This window comes from Saccopteryx bilineata, chromosome 4, assembly GCF_036850765.1.
Source record: "Saccopteryx bilineata isolate mSacBil1 chromosome 4, mSacBil1_pri_phased_curated, whole genome shotgun sequence".
NCBI classification, from domain to species: Eukaryota; Metazoa; Chordata; class Mammalia; order Chiroptera; family Emballonuridae; genus Saccopteryx; species Saccopteryx bilineata.
In genome coordinates this window covers 84,300,308-84,312,867 of record NC_089493.1, presented here as the reverse complement: position 1 = coordinate 84,312,867, position 12,560 = coordinate 84,300,308, and positions in this window count along the sequence as shown.

Below are 12,560 nucleotides of genomic sequence, written 5' to 3'. Positions count from 1 at the left end.
TAAAAAGACACTGATGCTTTTAAAAATATAAATTTTAGTTTTACAGTAAACTGATAGCAGCAAGAGGAGCTAGTTTAAGAAAATAGAGAACTATTTTCTATTTTTGATTTTGGTTCTTTATCTTATCTATTTTCTTTTTTTTTAGATAACTAATTTTTTTTTATTTATTCATTTTTTTAAGGAGGAGAGAGAGAGGGATAGAGAGAGACAGAGAGAGAGAAGGGGGGAGGAGCTGGAAACATCAACTCCCATATGTGCCTTGACCAGGCAAGCCCAGGGTTTCAAACCAGCGACCTCAGCATTTCTAGGTCGATGCTTTATCCACTGTGCCACCACAGGTCAGGCCTTATCTATTTTCTAAATCATTTAAATGCTACAAAAATAGTTCCAGAAAGAGGGTAATACACACAATACATAAAATAAAATTATTAACACTTTAAACATAATGAAACAATATTTGTAAACCCAATTAAATTTATTAGAAGTCAGAATCCTACAGGGTAACTCTATAACCTTAATAGTGAGAAATTTATGACAAAGGATACCAAATGAGACTCTTTCTCTTATATCAGAGTTTCAGGAAAGACCCAGAAAACAAAACAATCAGTGATAGATATTCCACATTCTCCAGGGAAGTATGATCATCTCTGCAAAACTTGGAAAGAGGTGACTCAAATGATTCTCCCAGCATCAGTTACTTCATCATTAATCTCTAAGTTTTAAGAAAAAGGAGGTTCATCAAAGTATAAAATTGGAGGAGAGTTAATTAGAATAACCTTGTCTCTAATGACAACTAGAAAAGCCAGACATCTGTTTGAAAATTTTAGCGAATAACAAGACAGTGAAGAATTACCAGGCTTGGTTCCAGTGAAGGCAGAAGCTCAGAGAAGTGAATGTTTCAAGACAATATTATCAATTTGACATTACTCTCCATTTCATCAGTGATTGCTGAGAATGTCCCTATATGATCAAGATGTTAAACTCTACTTTTGATGGCTTCCATAGACTAGAAAGAAAAAAACTGATCTGGGTCCCACAATGAGGTAGATTTGGTGATCCAGAAGTAAATCGGGTAAGCTATAAAGTAGAAAGACTATTATGAGATCTAAGCTCAGCAGGATCAAGACCTGAGCTCAGGTAAAACATCTCCATTGTTAAATTGGATTCTGGTAAAACCACATTGACTATGCTACCAGGTGCCTGACAAGCAAACAAAACTCCTTACTGTAATAGGATAACATTATCTTAGGTTTTAAATTGTTTTTGCAAACAATCTTGCAAATACAAGGTCAAGCACATTAAAACAAAGAAACAGATATACAAAGAGAAAATTTGACAACAATAAATCTAGCAAAACAATAGGCAACAGAAACATACCCAAATGTAATATAAAATAGGACTTATATAAAATTTATAACAGCTATTTACTATGTTCAATGATATACAAGATTGAGAATTTCATAACCTACTTCAAAATATATAAAATTGTGAAATGGGAATTCAAGAACTGAAAAACACAAAAGTGCAATATGCAAAATAAGAATTCAACTAATTGGTTAACACCAGATAACATATAGTTGATGCAATAATTAGTAAACTAAAGCATAGGTCAGAAGAAAATTTACAGAATGAAAAAGAAAAGAGAATAGAAAATATGAAACAAATGATATCATGGTGAAGGTTAACACTGAATCCAAAAAGAGGAAAGGGATAGACTAGGCAAGAAACAAGACTTGAAAAGATAATAGCTGAGAGCTTTTTAATACTGATGAAAGACTTCAAACCACAGATATGAAAAGAGTTACAGGATGAAAAAGAAAATAGGTGATGTACTGTGGCTATCTGGTACTCATTATGCAAAGAGATCATAACCCTAGAAAGAAGTAGGAAGATCCAAGAGAAAACATGAAAAGTTTGAATATATAGTTAAATTTAAATTAATATTGATGGTTTGAAACAACAGTAATTATGTATATATTATATATATAATTGTATATAAACTTTACATACATAATTAAGTATAAGACAATAATGGTATACAAATAAAGAGCAGGCAATATCATTAAAGTATTCAAAAATTTCCAAGTCCTTTCATTTTCTTTTAAGACAATAAAAGCATCAATTAATATTAGATTTTCATAAGTTAATAATTCATGCTATAATAGCCAGGGAAACCACTAATAAAATATTAAACATATGGTATAATTTCAAGCTAATATAAGAAAAATAAGATTAAAAAATCAAATAATCCAAAATGAAACACAATAAATGTGAAGCAAATAGAAAACAAAGATAACAGAGGCAAATTCAAAAATATCAGTACTTATGTTAAATGTTAATATACTAAGGCTCTAATTAAGGAGCCTTAGTATATTAACAGGAGACCTTTTTCTCAGTTCCTCTGACCAGAAAGATTAGATTCTTTCAGAGGTTAGCCTTCTACCTTCTTGAACAGTTTTAAGCAACTGGGGTGCAACGGCAAGAAGAGAAGAGAGGGAAACAATAATGAGAGTCTTCCCTGCAAGTTGGTATGCAAATGCTGCTGGTTTGGAGGCAAAAAAGGGGAGAATATAAAGTAAAAAGGGGGAGGTACATAACAGATGTCTCACAAAAGAAATGTATCAAAAGTCAGTCTTTGTGTAATTGGGCAGACCAGCTTTGCAGCATATCATGCTGCATCTGTGGCAGAATCTTATATTCTTGTAAGTCTCTTTGCTGCTTTCTGAGAAAGCAAAAGACTGTGCACTTTCATTAAACATTTACAGTCAAAATATTTAAATAAAAGTTAATCAGGTGTGAATCTATTTTACATTATTCTCACAATGTTGATGAATTTATATTAATGAGTAAATGGAATGTCTTCAAATTTCTGGTGGCTCTCACAAGTCCATGTCTTCCGATTGTATTTCCATGAATAGTTATCCTCTACTATATTCCTGGAGAGCCTGAGTCAATCATAATGAACTAATGATATAATGAAATGGAGAAAAAAATTAAAAGTTAAAATCTTCAACAATAACAAAACATCAACATTGTTTATACATGCATATTCTCGATGAATATGTGAAAATCATATGGAATTAACATGCACGAAAGGACTGTGGAGCTTCTATTTATTTTTTTGATATTATTCTTGGCAAGTTAGAGGTAGAAACTAGTAACATTTATCAGAAGGTAGCTATGAACAATAACCAAAGCCCATCAGAAATGGGATAACTTTTTGCTCCTGCTTACCAAGATGATAGCATCTCTACCTATGAGTCAAAAGCTCTTTTACTCAAATTTATCCAATATGCACCCATCACTTTCAATGGGTTGGAAATTTGTCTATAACAAATGTAGATTCATGAGAATAATAAAGTTACATTTTTATTTTATATCTCTATCATTATGGGATTAGTTTTCTTTAAGGAGGACTCTACAATTTTTATCACCTTCCTAATTGGAATCAAAGTATCAAAAGTTTGCAAGGGGCCTCACAGGTGTTTTAAATATTTGACATACTGATTTCTATTGAATATCAAAAAGTTCATCTGGGAATCATGGATCCAATCTGACTATTACTCTTGGTAAGATAAGGTGATGTTGAGCTATTGTACCATGAAGAAGAAAATAATAAAATGTCTCTAATATTTTCAGTTGCATCACCCTGTCAATATATTTTGGAATTATATTATTCTATTCTTGGAAAATGTGAAGATTCTGATAAGCAAAAGCTTGTCTTGATGACTTTATAGTTACAATGAAACTATGATATTGAAATTTGACATCAAGATTCATTTCTTTAAGCCTAGTCAACAGATAGCAAATATACACCGATTATAGTATGATAACAGAATCTATCACAGCATTAATAAGCTGTTATCAGAAAGGCAAATACTTAAATAAATCATAAAAGTTTTAAAAACAGCAATTTAATCATACTTCCTGATATATTTCAAACTAAGAGACTATTTATTTGCATTATTTACTTAGTGTGTCTTGGGTGGGTGACAATTTCTACTAGAATTAGAAAGCCATGACTAAATTTCCTAAGCCAGAAATATATATTTCAATGTTCCAAAGCTGTGCTAACTAATGTGGCTTGTAAGCACTTAAAATGTGGCTAGCCCAAATCAAGAAGTGCTGTCAATGTAAAATACACACCAAATCTCAAAGACTTAGTTTGAAATAAAGAATGTAGAATAGCTCATTAAAGATTTTTAAACTAATTGTGAAATTAATAATATTTTGGATGTATTGGGTTAAACTATATTATTATAATTAATTCTATTTTTTATTAGAAAATTTACAAATACTTAGATGGCTCACATATGTGGGTTAAATTATATTTCTATTGGACAGTGTTAGTCTCTAAACCATAGATCATAATAATATTAGGATTGTTAGGTAGAACATCCTACTTATTATACTCAAAACACATCTCCATGAAATTTTCTAGCATAATGTTCCCAGCAACCCCTTAGCAATCATGCATGGTCCCCTTGGTTTAGCTATAATTTTTTAAATTTTATTTTCTTGTGGTGTAGGCCTTATTATATCCGGTATACATGTGTGGGGCTTGCAACTACTTATTTTCATACCTGGTTTGTTTGTTTGTTTTGAACTTGAGCTTTTTTAGAGAATGAGACTTATCAGCACATAGTACATTGTCAATAAAACTCACAGAATAAATTTTTGAGAAAGAAATTAGCAAAGTCCTTTATTCATTTCATTTTCAAGAAGACTACCTTAATGGACACTAAATAAATTATTTTTCCTGGCTTATCTGGCTAATTGTATTCATTAGGACACTACTCAGTTAAAGAGGGGCTTCCCCATTCAGTCTGAAAATTCTTATACAGAATCTCTTTTAAAATAATATGAGGACAAATACAGATAGTATCACTGTACCTAGGACAACAGAAATACATTTTTTTTGGATTTTTAAATTAATTTATTCAATTGGTGTTTACTTAGTTCCTGTTATATGTCTGACATCGGGATACAAAGATTAATAAAACATTATTCTTATATTTAGATTACTCATAGCCTAGATAAGGAAACTAGAAAATAGTCAAAGCATTCTGCTTTATGACTGACAATGTGCAGGTTATATGATGGAGAAAGCTATTAGTTCTACCTGGCTTTATAGCAGACTGTAGAAATTAGCTGAGGCTATAAGAGGTGAGTTGGTATTTGCATATAAATCATACTGGTCAGGGGAAAGTGGGTCGAGTTCTAGGGTAATCCACAAAGAGAAGGAAATAGAAATGGCATCATTAAGACATAGAAGAACAACAAATTCCATATTTTAGAATTAATGAATGGTGAATTAGAAGTGTCAGTAGGATAAGGTAATTCATTTATTCAGTTTATTAAAACAATGTATTTATTGAGGACATTTAGTGTATATTTTAGGAGCTCTAATTCTAGATTTTAATTGCCTAGGTTCAAACTCTGCTATTGACTAATCATGTAATCTTAGATAAAATTTATTTAACATCTTTAAGCCTCAGTTTGCTTCTATGCACACTGGAAAGATAGTAATAATAGCAATTACAATTAATGGACTTGTCTTGAGGATTAAATAAATAACACACTAAAAATGCTTAGCACTGTCAATGCTCTTCCATAAGAGACTATCAGGAAACTACTCGTAGTTGAACAAGTTGGGTTTATCATTATAAAAAAGATAGAACAAATAACATGAGGAACCATGGGTGTCTCACTAGGAAATGTTAGAAAGGACCTATTATAGGATTGGGGCTTTGATTGGGTGATTTGAGGAGGACCCAAGATAGAAGGGGGTTTGCTCTAGATGAGGCGCTGTTGGAAAAACAGGTGGGATTCTCTGATTAGACATTTCAATAAACTGTATCCTTAGAGAAGGCAGAGTAGAGCAAGGCTTTAGGCTGTAGTTGGTACAGAAGTAGCAGTAACTCGTATTAATCAGGACAGAGGAGTATTAGCTCTTTTGCAGAGTGATCTTGTTTTTGTCAGTGTTTTAGATAAAGTTACAAAGTGGTCCTGTTTTGTCTCATAGTCTCGAAATGACCTTATCTGATGTTAGTGAGATTATTTATATCACACAGGAGAAGAACATGGGCTAGCTACAAGTGTCAGGCCAGTTCCTAGATGTCAGAGGTTGTTTTTTCTTTCTCTCCTCTTTTTTTTTTTTTTTTTTTAATAAAATTCTCAGTGTTGTGCCTAATACTTAGGAATCATTCAGTAAATATTCGAAGTTATTTTCAATTGTCAAGTAAATAGAGAGTTTATACTGTGCTCTGAAGAACTCTTTTCATGGCCAGATAGAGAAAGAGGCTGCAATAGAAAAGTTTAAAAAATAATAATCAGAGAAATGGAAAGAAAATGAGAGTGTGATGTGACAGAAGCCAAAGTAAGGGAATCATTCAAGGAATGAATAAAGGGTATTGCTAAGAAGTCAAGGAAGATGAGTTCTGAACCCTGGAATCAGCAGCAGGGAACACACTGGCAGCCAGAGTGAGAGGTATTTCAGAGGAGTCACGGTGGAGAAGGTCAGGCTGGGCTGGATGAGAAGGAAGCAGGAGGCCATTGCTTGCAAAGGGGAAAGTAAAATTACATTTGCTGAAGGGTCATCTGGGTCAAGAGGGATTTAAATTATTTTTTAACATAAACTATATTTTTATCCTTAAACATTGAAGGGATGATTTCAGTCAAGCAGAAAAGGTTAAGCATACAGAAAAGAAAAAAATGATAATGAAAGATATCTTGATCATAAATAGTTTTAGCAAAAGCTGGAAGGAAAAAAATTCAAAACAAATGCTAATAATCATATGATTTGTTGTGACATGTTTTAGTTGTTGTCTTTGATTTTTGCTTCCATCAAGGTATTAGTCATAACTGTTTGAATAAGGTTAAACCACTGATTGATTGTGAACTGATAAATAGCATAATTCACTTTGAATTTCAAAAAGATGACAGAAAATGGTAGAAGGTTAGAGGATTTCAAAACAGGAGGCACAGATAACATTTAGGAGGCTAGTCTAATAGTTCTTAAAAGAAAGTAGGGACTTAAACCACAGCAACAACAATTGGGACAGAGAAGCGGGTAGACTCTGAGAGTACCCAAAAACAGAAACGTGACAGGGTGTGGTCTGCAATTACAATTTCGTGTCAAAGGTGTAAATGAAATAAAATGTTAGAGGATAATGCCTTAATTTTGGACTCGGTTGCCAGGAAGAAAGTGGTACCATTCACTTTCTTAGAACTACAAGAGAAAAAATGGTTGGGGATGGGAGAGGTAATGAGATTGTCAACTTATTTATTTATTCAGCAAATTTTTTAAAAAATCTACTTTATGTCAGGAACCACACTAAACTGTAAGGAAACAGTCCTGAACATGGGACCTATATTTCCTGCCCTATTGGACCTTATAACAATTTTATTTTTTTAGTTTTAGATACTTTTAATATATACTAAATAGGTATCTTAAATAAATCAGCTAGAGAAACCAATGAAAGGTTTAGAAGAAAGGTCTGGGATAAAAATTTATATATATATGGAGAGAGAGAAAAAATAGAATATTGACATTTGATGACAGTTTTCTTAAAATATGTGCCCATATGTCCCCAGCCCCAGATACCATGAGCAAAGTAAAGCATAACTAAGGAAAGTAGCCACTAAAAGTGGCTATTTTTGTGATCAGCTCACATTATCTATCAGTCTGACTTTTATATATGACTTTTAATCTATCCAAGTGGCTAATTGATTTGCATATCCTTTGGGATTAGACAAACCTGGTTTTGAATTCTAGTTCTTCCCCTTCAGGTGTGAGAACACATGTCATCTAATATTTATTGAGCACCTGCTATATACTACTCCTAATGTAAAGTACTAAAGTGTGCAGTTAGTAATCATATTATCCTTGCTGTGGAAAAGATTCTAGATTCAAGAAGCAGGTTAATTTTCATGATGCCAACATAAGGAAAATTCTTTCCCACTTTATTGTGATGAGTCAATGAGGCAAACATGCAGAGTGCCTTGTTCCTGACACATATTTCTCCAGATCATGCTATATGGATTTTAGCTGCACAGTTATATCATCTCTTAGGGTCCCAATTCCACTAAAATTATCTTCTGCCAAATATCAGTTACTACTTCTTTCCCTGGAAGTGCTATTAAGTGTTGCCAATAGCATGCTATGTTTATTGGCTTGTTTTTTAAGGAATATTAGCAATAGCTACACTTTGATGAGCTGAATCTACAAGCCAGAGGCAACATTTTCTTTGTAGAATAAAGTTATGCCAAAACACCCATTTGGTGTAAACAATGAATGGCACACATATCCTGTCAAGTCATGCCCCACTACGTCTTGATGAATTAGCTTTTTAGTAAAATTTTGTTTATCTGTCTTATGCGATGCTTCCTTTAAAAGAATCAGGAGGGCTTAGAAAAGAGATAATTAAGGAATGAATTCAAAAGGAAGAGAATCATAGACAGGGTGTTTCCACTATACATAGTCACTAGTGTTTGACAGTGAACTGCAGTACTTAAAGTTTTTGTGTATCAATTGTTTTTAGCAATTGCTTATAAATTCTCAGCCTTTTAAATTCGTATGTTAGTAAGCTGAAGACCCTTTCACTAGTCATAGTATCTTAAGGACTACTGGCCAAAGTCCTTTTTGACATTCTCAAATCAGCGGACTATCACAGAAGGCCCAGAAAGTTTTCACTGTTACTCTCTTCAGGCACCCATGTGCATGCTGCCCACAAAATCTACATGCAATAGTATGTGGAATGTATCCTTTACTTTTAATCAGGAGTATGCTAAAAATTTTCTGGGAGGGTTGATCTCTACAAGGAGTGATTCTCACAAGGCAATTTTTTCTCTAAAGTGAACAATATCTAAGAATCCTAAACACATCTCTTAAGATAAATACATAGAAAAGAGAGAGGAACATACAGTAACTCAGAGGTCCTAGCACATCTAGCTTTCTTTAAAAGAATACATTCTCAAACTTTACTATGCATTAACAAAGTGATTGCCTCTTGGGAATGTTCTAGAAGTACTTAGAGCTTTTTTTGTTCACATGGAACAATGGAGAATATCACATTTAACTGCAAGGAAGCATCCAGGAATTTTAACCCTTTTTTTACATATCTTCCACAACATCTCTGGAAGTAGTGTAACCTATTACCATTTTGGTTCTTAACATCAATGGTGAAATGAAAGACAGCTAGTCAGCATCAGGTTCTTTTTATTTCTAGTTATATATTTAAGTCCTTTTAATACCAAATTCCACGGTTTTAATAATAAATTCCAAGGGGAAATTATGAGTGAGATTTGACTGCACACTGGTCTTTGGGGCTCAGTGGGATATTTAGATGGGCTATATAAACTTTACCTAATCCACAAGGCTTTTCACTATAGTAAAGAAAATGAAAAAACAAAAACAAAACAGATTTATAACTCTAGGTCACAAACATCCTTTGTATTAGTCAGGGTTCTCCAGAGAAAGAGAACCAATAGGATACTGTAAAGAGAGAGAGATTATAAGAATTGGCACACGTGGACATGGAGGGTGAGTAGTCTTACAGTCTGCCATCTGAAAACTGGAGAACCAGGAAAGCCAGTGATTTCATGTAGCCTGAGTCCAAAGGCCTAAGACCCAAGGGAGCCAAGAGTAATGACCTAAGTCCCAGAGTCTGAAAGCCTCTGACTCAGGTACTCTGATGTACAAGTGCAGCAAAAGGTGGATGGCCCAGCTCAAGAAGAAAGATAGAATTCACTCTTCCTTATCCTTTTGTTCTATTTGAGCCCTCAACAGATTAAATGATGCCCACATATTGGTGAGGGCAAATCTTTCCTCAGTCCACTGGATCAGTGCTAATCTCTTTCAGAACTACCCTCACAGACACATCCAGAAATAATGTTTTACCAGCTAACTGGGCATCCCTAAGCCCAGTCAAGTTGACCCACTGTATTATCTACCACATCCTCTATCTCTACGTTATTGCAATATTTGTGACACTGAAAATAATGTAAACATTTTGGTCTCTGATTTCATCTATAAAATGGCAATAACAATGTATTTGTAGAGATTTTTAAGGATTAAAAAGTGTTTTATGTCTAATATATAGTAGGTGTTCAGTATGTAAAAGCCATTATTCATAATCCTAAATACCGATTTCCAACAAAGGCAACCTCCGAGATTCAATGGGTGCAAGAAATAGCAGCATTTCAAGTGAACTTCACATTAAAAAGGACAATTGAAATCAGTCCTTTCCATATATCATGAACAAAGTTCAAAAGCAGGTTGGACAGTAGGATATAATTTCTGTATAAGAAAAAAATGTCACCTTACCAGACGGTGGTGCAGTTATCAGACTGGGATGCAGAGGACCTATGTACAAAATCCCAAGGTCGCCGGCTTGAGGCTTGAGCATGGGCTCACCAGCTTAAGCATGGGATTTCTGGCTTCTGAGTGGGATCATAGACATGACCTCATGGTTGCTGGCTTGAGCCTAGAAGTCGCTGGCTTGAGCCCAAATGTCACTAGCTTGAAGCCCAAGGTCCCTGGCTTGAGCAAGGGAAAACTTGCTCTGCTGTAGCACCTGGGTCAAGGCACATATGAGAAAACAATCAGTGAACAACTAAGGTGATGTAATGAGGAATTGATGCTTCTCATCTCTCTCCCTTCCTGCCTGTCTGTCCCTATCTGTCCTCTCTCTCTCTCTCTCTCTCTCTCTCTCTCTCTCTCTCTCACACACACACACACACACACACACAAACACACACACAAATGTCTATCAGTTCTATTAGTTTTAATCTTTTTATTTAAACTTTCTAAGCTACCTGAAATACAAATTTGTAGTAAGCAGAATTCTAAGATGACCCCAGATCTCTATTCCTGTGTTATGCTCATGGCTCAGTTCCCTTGCGTGGCAAGGGCTGGTAGTGGAAGGCCCACAGCAGTGAATTCTCCTGGGTGGCCCTGATTGACTCAGGTGAAGCCTTCTGAAACATGACTTAGGTTTTCTCAGAGGTCAGAGAGATTCTCCTGGTGGCTTTGAAAACTAACTATTCTGAGATGTGTGTGAGAGGGTCACAGGGCAAGGAACTGGGAGTAACCTCCAGAATCTGAGAGTGGCCCTTGCCTGCAGCCAGCAAGAGGAGGGGACCTTTGTCCTACAGCTGCAAAGATAAAAATTCTGCCAAAAATCATGTGAGCTTGACAGAGAGCCTCAAGCTTTATCCTTTTTTTTCCCCTTGTATTTCTCTGAAGCTGGAAACGGGGAGAGACAGTCAGACAGACTCCCGCATGCGCCCGACCGGGATCCACCTGGCATGCCCACCAGGGGGTGACGCTCTGTCCACCAGGGGATGATGCTTCGCCCCTCCGGGGCGTCGCTCTGTCGCGACCAGAGCCACTCTAGCGTCTGGGGCAGAAGCCAAGGAGCCATCCCCAGCACCTGGGCCATCTTTGCTCCAATGGAGCCTCGGCTGCAGGAGGGGAAGAGAGAGATAGAGAGGAAGAAGAGGGGGAGGGGTGGAGAAGCAGATGGGCGCTTCTCCTGTGTGCCCTGGCCAGCAATCGAACCAGGGACTTCTGCACGCCAGGCCGACACTCTACCACTGAGCCAACCGGCCAGGGCGCCTCAAGCTTTAGAAGGGACTACAGCCTGGTCCTTGATGGCAGCCTGTGAGACTGCTGACTCACAGAAACAATGAAATAACAAATGCACAGTTTTTAACCTGCTAAATTTGTGGTAATTTGTCATTCAACAGTAGCAAACTAATACAAATATATATTTTTTTCTAGTCTTCCAACAAGTCGTTTATATGCTAGTTCAGGAGAAGACACTGTCTAGGGGTTTGAGAATCAGAGATGAGTGTGACTGGAATAAAATGGTTTCAGCAGCAGATCATTTGAAACTGCTCAAAACCTACATTTAGGTAGAGTTATTTAGAATGCAGTATAGGGGAAGGGAGCTATTTTTCTTAAAGAGGGTGAAGAAACTTCACTTCCAATTTCAACAACAAACTACTCACCTCTATCAATAACTAACCCAGCCCAAACTATACTGGTTTTTAGTTAAAAACACAGTAACTTGACCACTATCTTAATAAAACAATTGAAGTGTTAGGAGAAAATTTAATTGAAAGAAATGACTCTTTACCAGCCTCAATAATGTGAACAATCTTATAAAACTAATTTCAAGTGACTGGAAACCCTTGGGAGGGTTAATATAGATTTAAATGTGAATCTTTGAACTTTATCAGCTGTTTTAACAGTTTAAAACTTATTCTATCGAGAGTCACTCTAAGACATTTATGCATTCCAAATATGACCTAAAAACAGAATACCTAGGTACATAGATGTTATAAGCTTTGGAAATGAGAAAATAAGCTTGGGAATTACCATAATGACCTCTTATTTGAAACCTGTACATGTTAAAGTAAATTAATTGAAATAAACACATAATTATACAGCTTTAAATTATAGGCCCATGATAAAGAAGAGGGAATTAATGATTTGAGTATCTTAAAATCATCAAACAGCAAAGCAAGTCATAATTCTTTGAATCTGTTATTAC